The following is a 24,525-nucleotide window of genomic DNA, read 5'->3' on the forward strand; positions in this document are numbered from 1 at the left end:
AATTTAATATTTTAATATCTAAAATATTCATTAATGTGGGTAATCTGCATTTCTGGATATCTATCTTGATTTGATTGCAATGAAAACATTTAGATGAAAATATGGTTTTAAATGCATCCAAGTGAATATGTACAAAACCTGAGGTACCTAATACCTTGTGAACTCAATTGAAAACATGCTCAGTCCCACAGGAAGAAATTGTGTCAGTAAATTCAAAAGAATGAAAGGAATTATAGTGTCAGTTACTTTAATTAATCATTTTAATTCATATTAAAATGAAATATGATATACAGGAATGTTCTACTATTAGCATGGATTCCTTTCCCAGACCACAGCTTAGTCACTTACAAAAAAATACTGGCAATTCTTTCTTAGTCATAAAACACTTCTACTGAGAAAATTCATTTTCCTCAGTCACATACATAAGTACAAGATCCACCTGAAATAGTTGTCTGATCAGTCCTCCAATTTTAAACAAACACGATGCCTAGGGCTATCATGCTGCTGCTTCTCCTAGATGGGCTTTCTGTTTCTACCTGAATTTTTTTTCTTCATGACATTTGAAGGCTATGGTCTTCATTCACAATTTCCATCTGTTCACTCACAAGCACGTGACAGCTCTAATTTGAGCATATTTGGCAAATTTACTTGACTCCTGCATGCTTCCTTGCAGACGATGATCACTCTTTTGCACCCAGCCTTAGTAAACATGGCCTTCTCTCCTGCTGGTGAGAAGGAAAAACACCTCCCCTTGTCTCTATAAAAGCAGGGATTATAGCAGGGCTACTATAATCCATAAACTGTGAAAGTAATTGTTGCCTTTACTAGACTTGTATTCTGACCCAGAAAAGCAATAGTAATAATGGGTTTGGTGGTGCCATTCAATCTGTCACTTTACCTTGCCTTCATACAGCTGACTGTATGGCCAAAACCCCACTGCAGTCTGCCCTGTCCCCTCTCAAAAAGCAGTTTCATTAAATATAGTTTATTTAATTCATCAGTCAAATCCCTATTTAAAGCTAAAGGGAGTTTCACTCACTAAGATTGAGACTCAAGTCTTCCTCATCTACTGAAATTCAATGCTATATTATTGCATCAGTTATTAAAAGACCATGATAAGAATGCTGTGCTTCAGAAAACATAGATCTGAGCAAGACAATATAAGTTTTTATAGCATTAAAGAGAGTGACAATTAGCTCAGTACAGCTAATGTGAAAAATGTTCCCTCTTTACAAAGCCACATGTTTTGAGACAGCTGTAGCAATTCATCTTGAGACACGATGCCATTCCCAGAACTTCTGCTTGTAGAAGTCTTTGCAGATCTTGTTTACTTTGGTTTTGCATAAGCAAAAAGAATTTGGCCAATGGATCTGTCGCTACATAGACTGATCCCAGTATAAGTCTGCCTAGAAGAGAAGCAGCTTCAGGCAGGAAGATCATTGCAATGCAGCCAAGACAAAATCATGGGCTCTCAGATGTTCATGGAAACCTTGCCTTTAACTACCCCGGAATGAGGATTTCGCTCTCTCTCTCAGGTTTAACACTTGTCTCTACAAGGTTTATTTTACAACTGTGAATAAATGTTCACCTACATCCAACAGACAGGCTTCGGGGCACTGCAGTTGCTTCACAGCGTACTAACGGCAGAAAGCAGGACGCAGGGGTGACGAGCACAGCACGGAGAGATCCCACAGTGATGCCGAGCCGCCGGAGTGGGGGCCACATAATTTCCCTTCCTTGCAACTTGTACAGAGAATGGCCAGGGGAAATAGAACAGGACTCAGCCTTCATGGCAGTCTCTGACTGTAGTAATAACTCCTTGGCTACTGGCAGCAAAAGGAATTTTTGAGCAGCCCTCCAGCTCAGAGAACCACTTTAAGGAGTGCAAAGACAACTGTACACCCTTTTACACAAATAATGTCACACAGCTGTTGTGAATGAATGCCAGATATGAAGCAAAATGTTTTCTCATGACCGTGTATTACATGTCTTCCTCAGTTTTCAAATTGGTCCCTGTATAGTCTCCATTTTTAACAACGTTTTTTCAGTCACTGTACGATCTTGATGAGATAACCATAAAGAAACTGTTTCCCCTTTAATGTATCCAAGTATATCATTAGTGAACCAAGTTCCGTTATTTCAAATGGAACAGAAAAGTATACACTCCAAACTTTAAATATACTTAATAACAAAATGCTTTCTTGTGACATATATATTCATTTATTTCATAACGCTGCAATGGTGTTCAAAGGCATAACTGAATTACACATTGCCATGAATGCTGAACTTCAGGACAACAGGGTTTCAGCTCTTTTAATCACAAACTAATTTTTCCTTGCTGAGAAATACTCATCTTCTTGATGACAAAATTTAATTAATGTTGTCTTAGGTTCCTGAGTGTAATATTGGTTGGTATTGTTGCTGTTATGAAGTGAAACAACTAACATTGATAACATTCTGTATTTCCAATCTTTTACAAGAGTGCAATTCTAAAAGGACAGAAGAGAAAAATAAACAGAATAGACAAATATATAACAGGTAAAATATAAACATGGTCATACACTGTTGAATTTTAACAGGGGCTGCCTATAATCTTTCACAAACATGAAAATGCATTGTATTATTCATTACTTCAATTTAATTACAGAATCATGAAAGGAAATTAGAAGAGACCTCAAAAGTCATCCAATCTATTCCTTGGCATGTGTTGTCTGATCTGGGGATTAGTCTCAATATGTAATCAATCAGCTTTGCAAATTGAAGAATAGACACAATTTTCCTTATGTTACTAAGAAAAATCTGTCTCAAAAGTGTGACAAAAACCACCATAGGACAACTTCATATTTTAAGTATGGAAACACACGTTAACCACTTGTGCACGAACAGCAGCTGGCCGTGATTCATAACTCCTTTTTATGCAGGATAAATTACCTTGCTTCATCTTTCTCACCCAATGGTGTAAACCGCTGTATGACCTAATTAATATATTCCGTACAATAATAGGTCTAGGTATTAAATACAGGCTATAGCAATTTATAATAAATGAGGTGTCACAGATAGAAAGCAAATTAAAGGAAGTATTAGTTATTAACCAGAGAAAACAGTATAACAATTAAAGAGATGACAATAGCCAGGTTACTTACCTTAGAAGGGGATGTTCCACTAAAAAGGAAAAAAAGCATACAAGATGCAGTCTGCATTTTTTTTACTTGGCTGAAAATTATTACTCAGCTTAATGGATATTTTTCATGAGGATTGGGCTGACTGATATTAAATGAGAGCAATTACCTTGATGAAGTATTAAGTAAAGAATTTCAAATGCATGATGTCAGGAATTGAGAAAGCACATTCACAATAATATTAACATGATCGTTTTTATAATGTTACATATCTTACTTTCCGCTTGAGTTATTTCCTGATTTTTTGGTTGCCTGTCACTGTATTTTTTCCTAACCAGACAAATCCATCCATCATTTCACAGGGAGAGCAATGTTTCCTTTTTGGCTGATCAGAGACAATTTCAGACACAGGTCCAGCATGAGCAGAACCTACCTCTGATTCACTTCAAAGCCTCTCTTGTGTCACACTCTAACACAACAATAAAAAGCTATTATCTCTATTTATTTAGAGATAATGAGCACTATCAGCTGCAAGTAAAGTCAATAGCATCATAGTTATCATTTCTGAAAGTCTGACTCTTCACCTATACCAGAGAATTTACTCCGTGGTTAATTCCACACCCAACATTGCAATCCACAGCATTTCACCACCTAATAATCCCAGTACTGCAACAGAGTGCATGGATAAGCACAGGACATACTTAATTAAGTTTAAGAAACAATTTCTAAATAGTGTCTCCTAGTTATCAGCAATTTTTCAATAGCAGAGAGCTGTAGTGATGCCTACTGGTAGTTTTGTACTTTCCTAAGATATACTTACAAAATATTTAAAGCATGATTCTAAGTGGTTTATCCTACATTATTAAATCTAAACAATCTATATCAAATCAGCATAGAAAGTGTATTTCTGAAAGATCATACTTGCTGTAATTTTTATTTATAATCTCTAATTTACAAAGGGTGTCCTAATCATTCATGCAAATTAGCAGTTGTAATCAGTGGTGTAACTTGAGAAATGAACTTGTTTTATAAATTACGCAAGATGAAATGGAAAACTCAATCCTGAGCTCATAAATGTCAAGTGTAATTTTGTTGCATGTCAGACACAACTACACATTCTATGTATGTAAAGAATTTGCCATGAACATAATCCACTTCTGTGGTTGTGGACAATGCAATGATGTTCAGTACTAATAAATAAATACATTAAAAAATACAGTTATATTAAATTTAGTTTCCGCAGTGGGCCAGATCTAGCACAGGAGTAAATCAATAGAACTCTATAGAAGCTAAACTATTTCTGACAATTTGCTCTGGATCTGGCCCTCTATATCTCATGAAATAATTTTTTTAAATGATTAAGTAAAGTACTGCACATATAAGGCATTGATTTTTATCATTGATTTTGTGCTGGCATTTGAGCCAAGCCTCAAAAAGCTTGAGCGTTTTATGTATTTACAGCTGTCTGTTGGCAAGGAGTAATTCATTCACTCCAAATGAAACATGCTTGTAAAAACAGCATTTTTCTAGACTAGATTTACAAACAGCTTCTTCAAATAAAAAGTTAGAAAATGTACTTAAAATCACTGAAACAAAAGCAGAACTCTATTTCTTGATTTTTTTGGCTTGTCAAACAAATAAGACAGATATAGATTATATTTTCCTCCCAAGAGAGCTGTTCCACCGGCAGAGAGCAAAGATCAATGTTGAATCATCATCTCATAACAAAATATTTCCAGTGACAAAATGAAGCATATTATTTAGTATTTTTGGTTAAATATGTGCGTAGGAAATTTTTGGTTGCCTGTCACTGTATTTTTTCCTAACCAGACAAATCCATCCATCATTTCCTGGGGAGAGCAGTGTTTCCTTTTTGGCTGATCAGAGACAATTTCAGACATAGGTCCAGCATGAGCAGAATCTGCCTCCGATTCACTTCAAAGCCTCTCTTGTGTCACACTCTAACACAACAATAAAAAGCTATTACCTATATATGAGAGAATATCACCCTCACAGAGACCGACACCTATTCATTTAAACCACTCAGCTCCCTCAAGTCTCAACTGGTTAATGTGTTATTCCAGAAGAAAAAAGTTTTTTCCCCTCTCTTTCAGAACATGTGTCCACCAATGCTAAAGCAGAGAACACTGCTCGCTACAAGGGCTTTGCCAAAAAGGAAAGAAATGAGTGGTAAAGACAGTTATTCCACACCTTCCAGCTATACATTTTCTCTTTCTACCAGTCTGAATGACCTTTGGCTGAGCACGACATCCAGAACAAATTGTAGGTTTACTAGTATTGGGGGCTACCTTTTCGACGTATCTATAGACAACTTTGTGACAGTGGTTGAAAACACAGCTGCTAAAATATTTGCTTTTAAGTCTTACAGAGTGATGGATAACTCAATACATGAATCATCAAAAATAATTTTGATGATGGAGGGGTTTATTCCCATTTCAATGGTGGAAGAAATGAAGCAGAGAAGGCACAATTCAAAAGCATTAGAAAGACCAGGAGAGTCAATAGACGTAGACTGAGTTGTAAACCTAGTTCTGTCCACGGTGAAAACTAATGGTATTTAGGAAATGTGAATGGGGTTCGCGTTCAGGTTTTAGATTGAAAACTCCAGCAAATCAGCTTTAAAGGCACTGTTTACAGAAACTCTCACAGATAAAATCATTGAACGCAAATCTCAGGTTCCTCTGCCAGTTGTCATTTCATTGGTAAGGCAACTGAGCAGTAACCATTGGAACCACATGACAAGGACCTCTTGTGCACTATTTCATAAAAAACTGAGAGAACAATAGGGAATGTTTATACCACATTTCTGTCACCCATAGGTTTTATTAATCCCATACTTATGTTATTATTCAGTAGTCTGAAAGTTTTTTTCTGTTCAATAAACAATGGTATTTGGCACACCACTTATTTCTGAACCAACTCACAGACACAGATTCTTTCAGTTTAACATGCTGATATTACGACCTCAGAAATGTTCAGAGAAGGCTGTCTACAGCCACATTCTGGCAACAATCTTGCCTTTTTTAGCACTGAAAAGAGGTCAGGAAAAGCTGCCTTTTAAGACATTTAAGGATCCCGCCAGTATGGGAAAATTAGCAGCAGCTATAGCTTGTAACCATATTTTACCCCTCTACCCAATAGAACATGACAGGACCCTGAAAAATTATGACCAGAATGTCCCATATTTTGACAATTCCTGCCTAAAAAATCCTTTTTGGGAACCATTGGCACAAACCAAAGCAGCTGTTAATCTGAGGACTTACAACAGTGAGAAGCAAGCCAGCAGATACCACTATTTTGACTGTCCAAACTCTTAGGTCCTTCACTAAGCGCAGTTTCCTCAAGCCCCAAAAGCACATTTGAAAGGAGCTGAATAAAACTTGGTGTGAAAATGTTTAGTCATTACATTTTCCTATTCACACATTCACAAAGCTTCAAATTTCAAATTTTGTCCTTTGTTTGATTGTTTTCAGAGATGTTACAATATCATCTCAAAGATCTGAATTTATCAGTCTTGAAAGATCTTCCAGCAGTGTGGGCATACCCCTAATAAAGTGTAAGGAATTCATCTTAACACCGTTTCTTGCTGCACAGCTCCTCTTTTATAATTGCGGTTTCATTATGATACTTTACATCAACAAGAAGGTATGTGGTTCCAACTAGTGAACTAATCTGAATAACGAGAACAAAGAGGCTCAGAAAGGCTATGTGATATGCTCACACCACAAGGTCAACAGCAAAACCAAATCCTACCTACTGTCCCATCTTATACTTTATCCATGAGGTGACAGCTGAGGCTCAGGTGCCACGCATATATTTTCAGGTTTTATCCCTTGTATATATTCATTCTCCTCCTGTCCCCTTTCTTTCATACTGAAAAGATGAGTTTCAGAGAGATTAAGCTAAGTAGCATATATTAACTATGGCTCATTACACATACCAATGGAAAAAAAATAATATTGGTTCTAAAACACAGAAGAGAAAAAAAAGTGTTACAATAATGACTTTTTCAACTTACGGATATTTTTCTCTTTATCAAAAAAGAAAGAGCCCATACTTTTTTCTCAAAATATCTAATCCTACAGTTAAAATTGCATCTTGCATGGCATGATCCTTTAACCCCTCTCAGCCATACTGGCTCCAAAGCATACTTCCCAAACCAAATTGCAATTCTTGGTCCAAAGCAGAACAATCGGAAAAATGGTGTTTTGACAGCTGAATATCTGATGACTGTATCGCTTGAACCTGTCTGTTACTTAACCCTTCTCAGGATTTAACATAATAACATGCTCTTTTGTATCTCTAATAATCAATCTAAAAATTGGGTTAGCGAGTGGTGGCACATTTATAGAGCATCCTTTACATTTAAGACCTCAGCAGGCCTAATTAATGTCAAAATTTCTAGGATCCATTAATACACTCTCTTTGCCAATGCAGTTTTTGCTAAGTAGGGCATACCTTAGTCTATGCAAAATGTCTGATTGATTATAACCAATACACTATTCAAGGCACAAGACAGATTTTTCTGCAGTAGTATGTAACATAAAATGGCTAAAAAATATGCAAGCTTGTGCCCACCACCCTCCATCAGAAACAACTGACTTTCTAACTATCCTTTTGCTATGAATAATGCATTCTTCTAAATCCTCTCAAAATGCAAAGGAGAGGCTCTAGAGCTAAATAGCTTTCACTGAAAAGATGGTTTCCAAGTTTATAATTTCTGTGCTCAGGTTTCATGTGCATCACATTTCCCCCCACCCTCCACATACAGCATGCCTGTGCATTACCTCAAAATTTTCAAAGCTCCATTAGTCATTCTGTAATAAGACTGAAATGGTCTTCCCAGTATAGAACTAATCGGCGTATTTCCCACAACTCATCACTAAAAGGAAGCAAACCCCATTACATATGCTATGAACAAGTTATGAGCATAGAACCAGGTAATCAATTCTCCATTGATTTAATGGAGACATCCTAACAATTTATACTAGCTGCAAATATTGGTCACTATGTTTAAAAATGTCCAGGCCACAATATTTTTAAAATTTTAGCTTAACTTTGAAAAACATTAGCTTTGGTAGCCTTCCTGCCTTTTTCTATTTGCTTATGGGTTTATTTGTTTTTGATTTTGCAGGATTAGTGAAAAGATTTCAGATATGTTAGTAGCTCTGTAGAGGGACACATACAATTGACAGAAGGAGGCTTCCATGTGAGATTTAAACTTAAATACTGAAAAGAGGAAAGGAGGAGAGGGGAATCATAGTGAAGGTTCAGGCACTAATTGTTTCTGTTGTGCATACACATCCTTCCATCAGATACTATGCTCCTCTCACTGTCCAGTACCTCTGCAGTTTCTACATGTTTTGTGTTTTTTTTTCTTTCTTACACCATTCTTCTATATATCTGCAGGAGGGAATACTCCTCAATGTGTCCCATAAGATGTGACTGTACTCTTATTGGTGGTCAAAGGTTGGAGCCCATCACTGAAATTGACTGGATTATTTTGTTTAGCTCAAAGAAGGTTAACTGTAGTGCATGTATGTAGAAGAAATTAGCCATAATAAACAGACAATTTACATCAACAGGAAAATTATTTTCATATTCTCAGCTTTCTGAGATATCCCATATCTGTACTCCAATGATTTTTTTATTTCTGTACTTTTAAACAAATATGAAAGAAAAGTAACTAATACCAGTGTTTATTTTCAAAGTGCAATCAATATCACCTTCAGCCCTAATGATCATAGGAAAGAGGTGTTAATTAATTAATTAATATATGTTTAGTAAAAGAAACAGGTGTTGCTGAACCAGTCTCCTGTTTTCCAGCAAATGCCCTTCATTCCAGTTCAACGGACAAGGAAATTCTCTTTATGCTGTAACTTGCTATGGAAAAACCACCCAAAAAGACTGAACTTCTGCAAGGGGTTTAGGGAGCACTTGGTTAGACGGGAGATTTTACAGAGGACTGAACTGAAAAGAGAAGTTTGAGCTGTGGGTTTGAGGCCACACTAACCCAGCACTGAGTTTGACCTAATAAACCATACCCAGAGTCTTCTGAAAGTCACATAAACACTACAATGTCTTAGAGACATTGAAGCTGGGCTGGGCAGATGGACTGCACATGTGTCCATGCTGTAGATGTGTCCTCAGAAACAAAGGCTAAGGAAAAGATTTTGTGGAAAAATGTTGCCTAAAAGGAGAATAGAAACTGAGTGACAAAGCCCTCTCACATTGCCTGCCTTCTGCTGTGTACAAGAAAATTTCTGATTGTTCATTTTTCTAAATAAATGTGATTTCATAAAAATAATCAATTCCATTAAGAATATTATCTAAAACCAGAAAGAACCTATGTCACCCCAAATATTTTTTTTTTGTAACGTGTTTTTGAAAATTACTGGTTTAGATTATAACCCTTTTCTATACACTATACACACAATATCACCACAATCCAGAATAATTAATAATTTGGCAACATTCCTCCAAGTCTTTATGAAAAAAAAAACCCCAAACAGAATTCTGGCTTATTTTATTTTGCAACAAGGTTTCATTTTAAACTGCACCCTAAATGTTATAAAATTTTGGCTGTGCCTGACATACAATTTTGGATGCCAAGAAGTGGCAATTGTAGATGTCCTTCTATAGCAGACAGTTGAATCTAGACTCTCAAAAAATCTTACTAGCTCATTAAGTCTGACTTTAGTAATTGGATGAGAATCTGACTACAGAAAACATCAATACTGATTTACAAGAAATCACGCTTTATCTTATTTGGTACTACAGCAATTTTCAATATAGTATTGCAGAAAAAGGTATTATGAAGGGAATTTTCCCCCAAGATGCAAAACTTGCTTTTCAACTGCACAGTAATTTTTGTCTACAAAATATTTATCTATTATTCCTAGAAAAACTGGTGAGTTGTAGGATTTAACCATATTTAATCATGTGATCATGTAAAGTACAAACTTACAATACAAAGCCTTTAAAGATGTGCGTGTTTGGTGGTTGGCAGGAGAGAAGTCCTTACCTCAGGAGTGAGCTCCTGCACAACCAAGGCGAATCCTAACCAAAGCCAAAAGCCACATCACTCCCTGCCCCACCACAGACCTTGCATGCTTTATATCAGCTAGATGGAGACTAAACACGCAAATGAAATTATGTGTTTAAACCAGACTATTAGCTCATGCAGCATCTTTCCATGAATTCATATCAACTAACATTTGGTTTCACTGAAAGAAAATTATTTCTTTTAGTCTTGCTTTTGAAAACAACTATCTTCGTTTTTAATGATTCAGTTGTGGTCTAATACATGGTGCTGGAAAAAAACAAATTGACTCTCTCTGTTGTAAATAAATAGAAATTTACATCTTCTATTACACCATATATCATACAAGATAAGATCATGTAAGATATACGGTATCTTTTATATATATATCCTATACGGTAGATGGAGGAACAACTTCAGCAGCTTCTCATAGATTCTCTTTAACTGTTGGGACATAACTACTTCCATGAAAGTCAGCTCATTTAAAAATCAAAATTAGCTGTACGTCTTTTTAAAATTTTGCCTGCAAAATGGCTGTAGGATTTTTCTGAAGATTTCACTGTGATAATTTCACTATTTGTTAATTTGGTTTTGAAGCCTCTTTCTGCTCCACCTGCTTTGAAATATGCTGTTATTATTCTATTAATAAAGACCCATTTTTTTTCCTTTTTTTTTTTTTTTTTTTTTTTTTAGGTTGAGCTGTGTTAAAAGGTGTTGAGAAAGATAGTAACATAAAAAAAATCTCCAAGTGAAAGAACTATCTGGGGACTTATAAAAGGGATGCAAGGACAATGAGACCAGACCTCAAGTATAACAGAAGGCTTATATACAAAATATATAGCATGAGAGAAAAATTATTAATAATAAGAAAAAATATTTTTAAATGTATAAGAATATTTTCACAAATTATCTTTTCAATATACTGCTGTTGAGAGGTTGTGACTGAATGAGTTTACAGAGGTAATGCATGCAAATACTTTAGATGATTTCACATTGAAAAGAATTTAAATGTTTACACTGTGTGCATTATTTTGAAAAAAAATAATTGTTATTAGTGAATACACACTCTACTGCAGAATCTTGAGCACTCATGGTGGGTTGCAAGCTGCATATAAATCATGTGGTTTTCAGGTTGGAGCTCACCCTCTATTTTTTTAATAAGCTGCTGGTATTGTTTCATGGCTGGGTTCCTATGTACTTTAGCAACACAAATCAATAATAGTTTTCTTATGTTATCATTACTTAAATGATAAGTATTTGTAAAGCATAAAGGCTTTAAAATTCTTAGCTGAAATTTGACTAATAAAGTAAGTCCTTAGAAAAATATTACTGTTCTAAATGTAAATAGGTGAACACATACGGGAAGCTGAAGTTCACAAAAACCAGAGGACTTCCTTCCAGAGTTTCTGCTGGGATACAGATATGACCAAGCTTGAATTGTCTGCTCTGTTCATTAAAGCATACTTCTACTTTGCAATCTTCCTCTCTTACTTCCTCATACAATGGTGCAAATAGAAAATATGGGAAAGTTTCAAATTTATAGCTTCAATAAGAAACTACAAGGCAATGCTCCAAAATAATTTTCATAAATAACTGTCTTTTTATGCTATCATTGCTACATATTTCATAATGAAACTTCAAATATATGTGTTTAGACATGTGATCTCCCTCAATCTAGTAAATATAGATTGTACACATATACATTCAAAAAACAGTATATTGAAAAAATTTAAGTAGGTCGGCAAAGTCAAGGAATAAAAAGTTAGAAAATGCCAGAATTTAGGAAATTACAAACTCCTATCATTTGAAATTACTTCAGGAGTTTGATCTGAGCTGCAATACGAATCTAATAATGTATTCCTATGTCATCATCTTCCACATATATAGCAAATTAATATTTATTTATTTTTTAATTTTTAAAAATGTGTTTCTGCTTTAAGCATACTTTCTACAGTATATTTTAAGGTTTTGTTTTTCTACAGAATATGAAGTTGCTGTTAATTGATATGATCATTAATAGATATTATATTTACTTTGGTAAGATAGTGTGATATGTCCTGATATGTATCTAATTGTACAAAGTATCAATTTCTGTGCCAATTTATTAATATTGATAAACTATAAAATAAACTATAAAGAAATTATAGGCCAGTATAGTTAGTTGAAGATGTCCCTGCCCACGGCAGGGGGGTTGGACTAGGTGACCTTTAAAGGTCCCTTCCAACCCAAACTATTCTATGATTCTGATTCTTGCATTATTATTCTGGTATTTCATGCATTCTACTAGAAAGTAGCCTCTTGCGAGAATACCATTTTTTTTCTTATTCTTTACTACCAGCAGAAACAGAATAATGAGCTAGCTGGACCTTGAGTTTGACCCACTGCATCAGCTCTTTTTTACTTCCAGTATACCAGAAAAAATATATACCAACTCATTTACTAGGAAAAACAACATTGTTTTTTTTATATGAAATCAGGTTTTTATTATGCCATCTTCAGAACCCCTGATTCAACAGGTACCAGACTGTCTGTTCTATTGAGTTAATACCCTGTTCCACATTTCTATCAGAAACACAGCCTATTGTATTGAAAACAGAAGCCTGATCTTACTCCCAATGAAATCAATAGCAAAGTTGTTATAGACTCAATTACAAGACGGGGAGTATCCTTGGATATAGTTACATAAGTACACCTTCTACATATCATGGTACGCTCTGTACTATTCAAAATGCATGAGACTGGAAAGATAGACTTTTATGAGAAAACGTCATGCACAATTTCTCATCTTTAATATAAAAAATCAAAACAAAAAATGATGTCCTCAGAAAAAACTTTGTTGCGGCGCAATCCAAATGGACTCACACCCAAAGTGTTGCAAAACTGCAAGTGAGAGCAGTATCTGACTCCCTGTTTCTATGTGAGCTCCATCTTGCTACAAGCTACACATAGAAAGCGACACATTTTACGTTCAAAGTGTACCTGGTATGCATTGCCATTGCATATTTACTTAAAATAGCTTTCATATATGAAGTATCTTACTGATGATGATGGCAGCCTTCATTCAGCCTTGTTTCCACCACAATTCTGTTTTCTAGGCCAAATAGAGATCACCATCATATACAGTAATCTACATTCTACACATAGTAAATCGTCCATAAAGATGCTGAGGTCAGGCCTTTAACTCTGTATTTAGTGGAGATGGACAAAATTCTCTTGACTTTCAAAAGTACTTATGCTTGTTGCTCTGTGTGAGCGGCAGTTAACAGGCGAGTACCATAATTTGGAAATCTTGCTTTGAATTTCACGGATGAAGTCTAATACCAGAAGACTAATGTAATTTATTTCAAAACTTACATGTTACATGTAGCATCCACTACCATGAGATACATTTTATATCACATTCCAGAGGTCACAAAGTATTTAATTTGAAAGAGGCAGATTATAAACATATGTAAAGAGCACCACCCTTTCAGGAAAGGATCAAAGCTTTCAAAGTTTTCATTAAGAAGTTCTTAGCTTCAAAGGTGCCAACTCTATTACTCCATTTCTATAAAGATACTTTACTGATGCACTGCAAGGCTGTAAAACATAATAACAAACAGCTGGTCATAAAAGAAATTGATGATTATGGATTATACTGTAGTTACATTTTGAAGTGAAATGGCAATTGCTATATGAAATCATTCTGTCGCACTCTGAAGGAGAAGATAAAAGTTGCAAAGCAAACTACAAAGTTAAAATATATATTTATGGCAGAGAAGGTAGGATGGTAGGACTGAGAAAAGGCAAAGGATTTGAGTTAGTCCAAGGAAGTCATCATCACTCCACCCCTGATTTGAAAAGTATTTGCTTCAGATCTGTTTCCACAGCTCCTTCTTCATCTTACTTGTGTGGGCAGTCTTACTGACCAACACCAGTGGCTTCAAAATATCTACTTGCAGGAGCAAGAAAGTCAGATTTCTCCCGTTTGCAAATGACTCTAAGTTCTGAAGCATGGGATGCATTTTTTTATAATCTCTCCTTTCACAAGCATGTCCCTGAACACGTATTCTTTATTCAGGGTCCCTGGACCACCTACTCACCCAGAGCAGCTGGCAGAGTTAGACCCAACGACATCAAATAGCAGAGTTTGGCCTATATGCCCTACTCTCATTGAGAAATTCAGTTGTGCTCATCTATGTCCTGACATCTATGGTCATGAGACCTTTATATTCCCGTGACAACAGTGTGCTCCTAACTCTGAGCCGAGACACATGAGTGAAAAAGGAAACTTTATGGTGCATAAATGAAACAGGGAAAAGAGGTGAAAACTTCATGAAGTCAGCAAAGGGTTTTATGCTTGTAAATCTGTTTTATGCGAATACTGCTCAGACGATGCATTTTTGAGGGACAGTACAAAAACTCAGGGTAGAAATATAGATACATTTTGAGGAACAAAGATGCAGACCAAGAGGTGCTGAAGTGTACAACATGACACAGTAGCTGCAGCTAACAGTTTATAGTCCCCAGAGCGTATTACTGCACTTATTTGAAACAGTTATTTCAAAGTGCTGAGAACTCCAACTTTTTAACTCCTCGATTCTGACAAATCTGTAAGATTTCTGAATCTGTACAAACCATTATAACGTGGCTGTTAGAGCTCACAACTGCATCCTACTTTATCATGGTAGTAACACTATGGTATTTGGGCAATTAACTCTTACTATGCTAAGTTTTGTGCTTATTCCTATTATACCAAATGGTTCATTTCTAGTTTGGATTCAGCTTTTGTTCAGTTTCATATTATGCTGTCAGTGAAAAACACAGCCTATGTGAGCAACTTAACGACATTTGCACAAGCACTCAGATAATGCCGCTCAGAGAATAAGACAAACCCTATGGTGGAAACATGTACACTATGTTCACATATATCAATACCTGTACAAAATCTTACAGAAAGCCCAAACACATATTGAAAGAAATTTCAGAATTCATAGTTTGTGGAAAAAGAGGATGATATCATAGAATACTGGGCAGTGGCACAAATTGGCTGGTGCTTTTGCATCCTGTTACTCACAATGACTTGGGATGAATCTAAAGCAAGTCACTGAAATAAACTTTGCCTAAGAGCTGATTTATACAAAGGTTAATACTCAGTCTTATAAAATTCCAATTTTCTCTAGAAAATTGCTTGAGACAGGGAAAAATAAAATCTGTCTGGATATTCAAAAATACAGGTTTTACTGGAATCTTTTATAACAAGCATGTACATGAGGATATCAGCAGCATGCCACCAATAGCTAAATATTTAACCTACGTTGCCTGGATCGCCTCAGTTCACAAACTATTATTTTTGCTTTTTTATCTTTTAAAAAGCCTTCTTCAGAACCATCTAGAACTTTCAAATTCAGGTCGTCTGCTGTTTGTTGATCTACTAATGATTTTTTAACACTGTGACTATATATCTACGTTCATTTACATATGCAAAGTGCAAGTAGCTGATTCCATTGCCACCCACATAATCTTTATCTTTCAATTATTTTCAAAGGTTTCTCAAATGAGGTCTGTGATTGCACCTAATAGCTCAAGTCCCTGGATTTTAGAATAGGACTCTGTGAGGAGAACTCGTTGAAGGATCAGGTTGTAGGATTACCTTATAAACAGTCAGAAAACTGCATGAAGCAATGGAAAAAAGGTGTGAAACCTTGGCCCCACCAGAACTCTTTGGGAATTTTGTCATAGTCCAGAACTGAATCAAAGTGTTTAGAAAGACATTTGCATTTCTGTAAAAAAATTATTGCAGAAGTTGAAAAGAAATTCAAGTTAAAACTTAAAGCTATGAAGATTCTAGTGGCCAAAAATAAGTTTTCAACCAAATAGTTCATTAAGAAATTAGTATTTCAACAGACGGAGGGGGGAAAAAAGCATGAGATTCATCTCCTCTAACTTCATCCATCAAAAAGTTAGGAAGCTAGTTTAAGTGTCCCATCTAGGTTCTCTCTCATCAGTGACAAGAGAGAGGCATTTTAGAAAGGTCGTTCATCTCAGCTATCCATAGATGCCTCTCTTGGGATGTAATCTGTAATTCTCTGGAGGTGTCTATATATCTCCATTGACTACAAAGCCTTAAGCGACTGTGTTAGACTTCAATGACTAACTTTTAGATGCCTAAAATGTTGACTAGCTTAGCTCTGAAAACCTATTTTTTAAACAGCAAGGTTAAGTGATATGAATTGAGCCTTTTGTGTGAATCACTTTATCAAAAATCTACAGAAAAAAATGTTTTGACAGGAAATTTTGACTAGCATATGTATTACTGATTTTAATAGGACTAGGGCTTAATTCTGCACCTTTCTGTTTCTATGTCACCCACCAGAGCAGGGCACATGCTGATGAATGGTAACACAGCATGCTTTTCTCATAAAATAATAAACAATAAAAATAGCATCAATGTCCTGATGAACTACCTCCCTAAAGTAAAAGTGACATAACATCAAAATTTAAATGTAGTTTCTCTTTTCATTGTGCTTAATGTACATTAATTGTCTACAACTTACAAGTGCACAACTAGAAGATGCTAACCTCTTCAGAGCCAATCTTACAGTTGTCACATTTACAGAACTCCCATTTAACTGGAAGTTGTATATGCAGGAAGAAAACATAATTACATCCTTCTTCTTCTGCAGTTTGGAAAAAAAAAAAGTGTATGTGAATTTATACAGTAGAGAGTACATTAGAAAACTGTCCAACTGTGCAACATCTCAAGTGTTGGGTTTTACCCTGTGAAATCAGTGGCAAATACAAGTTAAGAAATGAGATAATAGCAGTGATATTTTTGTTACTTAGAACACAGTATAATTAATCCCTTTTATAGGTACCCAAACAGGAAGTTTTGTTTTAATTATACCTTCAGGGTGTCTATTTCACAGGCACTGCATGACAGTTTGCACAGCACATTTTAAAATGTTATATAACTTCTATTTATTGGGTGAAGGATCTTTTGATAAAATATTGTAACTAGGTAGAATTCCTTGTCTTTTATAAAAAGTAACTCTGCATTACGGATCAAGCTCAGAAGCATGATGCTGCAATTACTAAAAGCACAGTGTTTCATTGTAAAAAGTCAGTGAGTTACTATAACTCCCTCTACCCACAAGAAGAGCTGTTAGCATCCAGTAACCCTTGAGAGCAGGCCCGGTGTTCAAAAATGTTACATTTGTTACATTTAAATTTGTTACATTCATGCATTTTAATTTTTTTTGCATTTTATTCATTCATATTGTTCTAATAAAGAGGATGCCTAGGATAGTGCAAACATTTTAGTACTTCTGAACTCCATTATAACACAACCAAACAGAAAGAAGGACCAGCATTGTCAACACCATAGAAATATAATTCTTTGAGACTGAAACTCCAATTCTTAAGTCAGACTGAAAATACTGCATGCAAGGCATCCATGTGCAGTGCCTCTTCCAAATGATGAAGTTACCACTATTTAACAAGGTGTATCTTGTATCTATTTGACATAGATGCTGTTCAGCTTCTATGCAAAACTCTCAGGAAAAACGGAGACACCTTTTTACTGAATGAACTGTGCTAGTGTGATGTTTTTCTACAGAACAAATTTAGCCTTGCTTCAGTCAGGTGAAAAATCCCATTAATATTTGATTTGTGCCAGATAGTCCCTTTTTGTTGACCCTGCGCAACACAAAGCACATGCCTGACTCAGGGGAGGATCTTGACGGAAGCAACCTATGTGACTGAGCAGGCTGAAATAAAGGCTTTTGGTATGGGGCACAATCGGAAGACTGGGACCTGACTTTCACCAAGTTGTTTAATAATTATCAAGGTCCAATAATTATCATTGGATCCTTTATGGTTTCTTGTTCTTTAAATTATAATAATAATGGTCTGTACTGCCTTTTATAAGCTATGGCTGTCCAAGGGACTGTAAGCAATTCTCAGAGGACCACAGAATTGCCTGTGCAAAGTCTCAGCTCTTTTCGGCAGCCAACCGTTGACTTGGTTGCCCAGAGACTGCGCGTCAGTATAGGCAATAATCGCTGACATCAGGACAGAGCCACCTGGGAAGGGCCACTGATGTAAACGAAGTTTAATCAGAGCTTTGGGTATGTTGGGAGAAAGACTCACGAGTGTGCAAAGGAAAAATAGAGCCTGGGGAGTGTCATCCATATTCCACCATGTTCATACCCACTGTTGATCATCACTCATATGAAATCTACCTCTGCTTCTTCAAACTTCTACCCGCCAAGTCAGAGTAGAAATTATTATGTTTACTACCATAACCATGAAGGAACTACACCAGAGCAAAAACCTCTGTTCCTGAAACTGAAATGCAACTGCAGAATGGTTGAGCCCTGACATCCTGGCAGGCCAGCCAGCATGCAAGGAGCCTGGGCTGGATGCTGGGGAAGCACACAGAGGAGTACCATGGAGGCAATTTAACTCCATAGCTTTTGTCAAGTGGCAGTAGATAATAGCGGTGTGTATAAATTTACTACGCAGACAAAAGTAAAGAAAAGTGTTGGCTAAGCCCTAAAGGATAATTAATTAATGTAAGATTTCCGTTAATTCTCTATCACACTAAAAACATCTCTAAAATTATCTATCTATATTATTCTATCTATTCATCTACCTATCTATCATTTTATCCCAGAATATCACAATGATAAAAAAAAAATAATTGTATTCATGCTAAGAAACCTGAGATTTACTTAATAATTTGAAGTTCTACTCGATTATTTGTTTTAATTGTTGGCAGATGATTCATTGAGATGGAAAATCACACTTCATTGTGCAAAAATAAACTTTCTCAGAAAATACTTCCAAAACTGCAGTATAAATGCTTTTGAAGGATTAAGTACATTATAGAGATTAAAGTGTCATTTTGAAATAGGAAAGAGTAAAGACAAGAACAAAAATGGTACGAGTTATTCTAATGTGTGTAGATGCAAAACAATAATCTTCAAGCCATTTTACTCCAGTAATTGTTCAAAGATCATAAAATAATATTGGTACCTTAACAAAGGCAAAGATGTTACATTGTAATCTTCATACCATTTAAAAGTAGCACTTTGTTTTCTTCTGTCAATCTGGATCTGAGTTTAAGGAAGCTACAAACTGGATGACTATGTAGACACTGTCACAGACTACGTAATTTTTCATCAGGAAATAGTCGTCTTTAGCCTTCTGTTCAGAAATTCTATAAGTACTTAAAACACAAAGGATTCAGCTCCAGAATTTGACAGAGCACCACATCCTCTAAGAAGACCAAGAGAAGTTAAAAACATCCAGCTGAGGGCAGACCTATCAGTCTTTACAATCCTACACTTTAAACACTATTAAGCTTTTTTTATCTTTTTATCTTTTGAAACACAATGCAGGGAATGAAGAAAATAGAAAAAACGACACTGTAAAAGAGAAATAAGTGCTTTTAGAATAATACTTTAGAAGACTAGAGAGCTAAGATATAAGCAACGTGGGAAGAACCTAATAAGGAAAAGATATTTTAAAAAGCACTGTAGCCAACTGTCACATTTATTCCTGATAAAAGGCAGTCCCTGATACAGCACTGGCTCAAGCCCATTCAGGTTACCCTGGCTGGTATGAATACAAAATACTAAAACAATAAGTAGAAGATTCTTGGGACTTTAAAAGTGTTGCAGGAGAAATTCCTGAGAGTTCTTTGCTGTTACATTCTAGCCAGAGAAATTCAGATTGGTTAGGCAGAGCAAAGGGATGGTCCACACAGCGCAAAGCCTGCTTCACCAGAAGAAGGCATGTCCACTGTGCAGCTCCAGGTGGAAATGTTCAGGCTGATGTGAGACGAGAAGCCGGACTGCCATGTTTGCAGCTGAAAGCAGAACAGACCAGCTTGGGCAGAAGAGGATTTGAATGTAGCTGCCCTGCTTCTGCTGCAGCATGACTTTGGTCAGAGCCAGCCTCAATATCACTTCCCAGCGCTGCACCGTCCACACGGGCCAACACCATCGGGAACTTCTCCCCAGTAAGCCCAGCAAACGTGAGTGAAAAGGGGCTATGATTGCTCCTTAGAAATACACTCTGAAGAGGAGCAGAGACATGGGGAAGGAACCTTACTGTTTAGGGACAGCACTGGCACAAAAACAAAGGAGCGTAAACTGTCTGAGAATAAATTTAGGACAGGAATGAGGTTTCTAACAGCCTGAAGAGTGAGGCTCTGCCCAGCCTTCAAAGAGATGCAGTGGGAGTGGTGCCTGAGCTCAATGTAAACTGGAGCTTGCTGAATCTGAACAAAATAAGAAGACCAGCCTAGCATCACAGCAAAACAGAGCTGATGACTCCACAGGCCTCTATAGTCCTATCTTCTATGTAGAAAAATATGTGAAGATACGTTTCTGTTGCTGATTCAGGCCACTACAGTGGCTAAAAACATGTATTTACGAGCCAGCGCTCTGGGTACTATACAGTTAGTAACTTCTGCTCACCTGTCACATTTTTATTTGCTAGTAAGTACTGCTAATAATAGTTAGTTTATGAAGGAAGAAAAGAAAAATTGCTTTCCAAAGCTTTCAGTTTATAAACCTTTATAAAGGTATCTTAAATTCCTAAGCTCTCCTGAATATCAAAACAGATGTAAAGAAAAACAGAAGATGCCATTTAAGTCTGGACACTCATCACTTTCAGGAGTTAGGGCAGTACAAGTACCTCTCATACTAAATGTAAGAAATTGTCTTTTACACTAACTATGGCTTTCCAAATATGCTTTCAACAGCATTAGTCATAGCATAACTATGGAAACACTAAGCTTGAACCGGTTCCACCAACCCAAATCCTACTGTGCCCACATACTGCAGGAGGTAGAAGTATCCTCTTTCAAAATTAGCTTCTTTATTCGCATTTTAAAGTCTCCAGGCTGTTTGATATATATGAAATCATACAACCTCAGATTGCTGCAGATGAAATGTATGTATATTAATTACCATGCTACTCGGACAACAGGTGTTTTGTAGATGAAATCTGGGTGCTGAAATTAGTGCATTCCTAAAACTTTCTTTCTCAGACTTCAAGATAAGACTAGGCGAGCAGGATTAGATCTTCAGTCAGCAACTATCTGTACAAATTTACTCACACAACACACCTGCAATATTAAAAGAAAGGACAAAAGGAAAATCATTCTGGAAACTGCTAGCCTAATTACTTTATTTCAGTGCTTTAGCAATATCAAAGATATCTTGCTTACTGGCAGTTCCACGTAATTAAAAGAAAAACTTTATTTTAAAAATAAGGAGGGATGGAAATAAAAAGAGGGCTGGAAGACAAAGTTTCAATCACTCTTGTATTTTAATGGCTTGCTTTCAAATTAAATTATGAAAAAATAAGCAGGCTGAATCTTCTTAAAATGTGGAGTATTGACCCAACAGATCGTGACTATTTTTGAGAAGTCATCATAATCTATCATGCAAATATCTAGACAGTGTTTTTTAGACACATGGATTATTGACCCCAATATACTGCCAAAAGTATTCCATCATGTCAGAGCAGAAGCCGTGCATAAATACGTGCTAAATATTTTTATTGCATTTAAGCTGGAAAAAGCCACCATAATAATATACATAATAGATATGTTTCTACAAAGGCAAATGAATGTATTTATTTTTCAACATGACTAATTTCATGAGAGCATGCTGAAGACTTCTCATACACACTTTCTACTTTAAAGGAAGCTGTTAAGTTACAAGAATGTAAATATAAGTGTTAGAAGCCTCAAACTTCCGAATGCATTTGTAGTCCTATGAATTATTTTTGCTTATACCACAGTGAGAAAAGAAATATATCCCCTGTAACTTACTTTAGTTTCCACATCTGTATACACAGTATATCTTTATAGTCAGTTATAGATCCCTAAAAGCTGTTTATGTAAAATACATTAAGCAATCCCATCACAATAAAGTAAACTACAGAGAACACTGCAGGTCCAAGCATTCAGCACTTTAACTTTAGCATAATATTGCACTAGATCTCTTCCGGGGGGGGGGGGGCACACGAGACGACACACACGAAAAAACAAAACCAACAAAACCTGTCATCTGGAAAAATCTCACCAAATTGTATTTTAGAGAACCAATATTCTGTCTCTACATCGGGGGCAGCCTCTGTTAAGCATTTAAGTGCTCTCAATGAAAAGTAACAGTTTCTTCTCCAATCCTGAACTCTCAGTGACCGTCAGGGAAAGTAACAGTTTCCCATTCCCTGCCAGCCAGTGGCATTAACAATCATCAAAACAAAACGAAACACCTTCAAGCAAATATCTGCTTCTGATTAATCTCCGTCCCAATGAGTTAAATTCATAAGAGGCAACCTGCTGCCTTGTTTACACCTTTTTAATATGAGGAGCAGAAGTTGCATATAAGGGTTTTGCTGCCCTCAGGGCTACGAAATATGCCTCATGTGGCAGTGAGCCAGCTCTCCGAGGGAGCCTCCTTTGCTGTTTCTCTCAGCTATTTTCTAATGGATAATTTTTGAACAGACACACACAAACACACACGAGTCACTACAATACAGGGCCGGGGGTTTTGTTTTTGTCTAAAGTCCTGTAAGTATTTGTACTCATAACAAGGATCTCAAGGTTTCATCCAGTTTCGGTTTGGGGCTTAGGGTTTTTTTCAAACGGGAAGGAGCGGGGTGGTGCTGGTGGGGGGTGTCTGGATTTTTTTTCCCCCAGCTGCCTTCCCCTCTATACAGCACAGCACATAAAACACCTCTCTTCAGCTTAACCGACCTAGGCTCAATTAGTGCAACATTTTGCACACATCCAAGCAATCACGAGGCAGAGATATTTAGTTCAGTCCTCATGTGTATTGCACAGAAACCTTTAGTTAAGGATGGAAAGAGATTTCTTAAAAAAAAAAAAAAAAAAATCTCACAATGTAATTTACACAGCGTGGAAACGCCTACAAGGAGATGAAGTACCTGCACTGGGGAGATGTTCAGTTGTTCACTTCATCTTCCGTTGACAAGGAAACCAAACCGCACTTCATTCTCCAGGAAAACCTTCCACTGCCATCATTTGAAAATGTATTTATTTGTATATATGTATATATCTATCATCATCATCATGATAATAATAACCATCATAAAATACTGCTGGCAAAAGAATAAAAAAGTCAAGGTGCAAAATGTGCAAAAGTAAGGATCATGTCTTTGGCTTTCTGTTTTGCTTTGTTATCTTTAAGGAGGAAAAAAGTATTTAAAAATTATAACTGTAACAAGCTGCAAGAAAAGTTTCACATTATAAACTGGCATCAAAAACTGAAAAAGAAGAAAAAAACCCCCCTGCTGATTGCACTGAGTGTCAAAAAAAAAAAAAAGAAACAATAACAAAAATAATAAAATTAACATCTTGCTCTGTGGCTTCCACCAGTATTGCAAGATTACAAACTCTGTGTAAACACTGCTGTAAAATGCATTTTCAATTCCCATCTCTTTACAAAAAAAAAACCCTTAAAAACACCCAAAAATAAAAATAAAACAACACCAGAGAAAATCCTCTGCAAAAAGAGTTAGAAACATGCCTTTTCTCTTATCTTTAAAAAATAAGCATCATATTTCACATCGCTTTTCCGTGCCACAACAAAACCAGTTGCATATATAGATATATAGCTACTAAATGTATATCAGTTGTTGCTGGACTGGCAAGTCTGTATTATTAATATTATCATTTTTCATTCCCAGTGACTCCCGGCCCCAGCAGCACCTTTTGCTCACAGTTTAGAAACCATCGCATGCTAGGAAAAAAACTTGTCATCAGCAAAAGATCAAATCCATTTAAACAATAATCAAAGAGGAAGAAAAAAAAAAGAAGAAAAAAAACAAAAAAAACAAAAAAAAAAAAACAAAAAAAAACAAAAGGAAGAAAAAAAAAACAGGACAAAAAAAGGAGGACAAGAATGTCAGCGGAAAGGTACTCACCGAGCGGGAGTAAAAGGGAGGAATAAAAATGAGAGTTACTATAAAATACAGTATGGCGGTGGAAGAAGGAGTGAGGCGCTTTTTTTTTTCTCTCCTCGCTAGTCTCTGCCTCCGGCAACCGCCACGTGATCCGGAGCCGGGCGGACTCGCAGCCGGGAGGGCGCAGCGGCGGCGGCGCCGGGCGCGGGCGCGGACCCAGCCCGGACCCAGCCCGCCCCGAGCCCGCCGCAGCCGCCCGGCTCCCGCCGCCGCCCTGCGCTCCGCACCCGCGCCCCGGCGGCCGCCCGGCCTCGGCAGGTGCCGCTCGCACGCACGCACTTGCACACACACGCTGACACCGAGGCGCGGGCACGCAGCCGGCTGCGCGGGCGAGGTGCGGAGGCGGGCGCGTCT

The 24,525-nt window shown here is 36.7% G+C and overlaps 1 protein-coding gene across 7 annotated transcripts in view; it reads right to left on the bottom strand.

The window, feature by feature from the left end:
- Window positions 1-24,271, bottom strand: part of RALYL (RALY RNA binding protein like) — a 422,905-nt gene extending 398,634 nt beyond the window's left edge. For 4 of the 7 annotated variants that reach the window (XM_076329480.1, XM_076329478.1, XM_076329479.1 and 1 more), the window contains exons 1-2: window positions 24,133-24,173; window positions 23,134-23,220 (exon numbers count right to left, since the gene is read on the bottom strand). The gene's annotated coding sequence lies outside the window, so the exon portion shown is untranslated. Of the gene's footprint in view, window positions 1-23,133; window positions 23,221-24,132 lie in introns of all 7 variants that reach the window. The other 3 variants (XM_076329485.1, XM_076329482.1, XM_076329475.1) reach the window with 3 other exon arrangements.
- Between the last annotated feature and the right edge of the window lie 254 nt (window positions 24,272-24,525).

Source organism: Aptenodytes patagonicus, chromosome 2 (assembly GCF_965638725.1).
Source record: "Aptenodytes patagonicus chromosome 2, bAptPat1.pri.cur, whole genome shotgun sequence".
In the NCBI taxonomy this organism is placed as follows: Eukaryota; Metazoa; Chordata; class Aves; order Sphenisciformes; family Spheniscidae; genus Aptenodytes; species Aptenodytes patagonicus.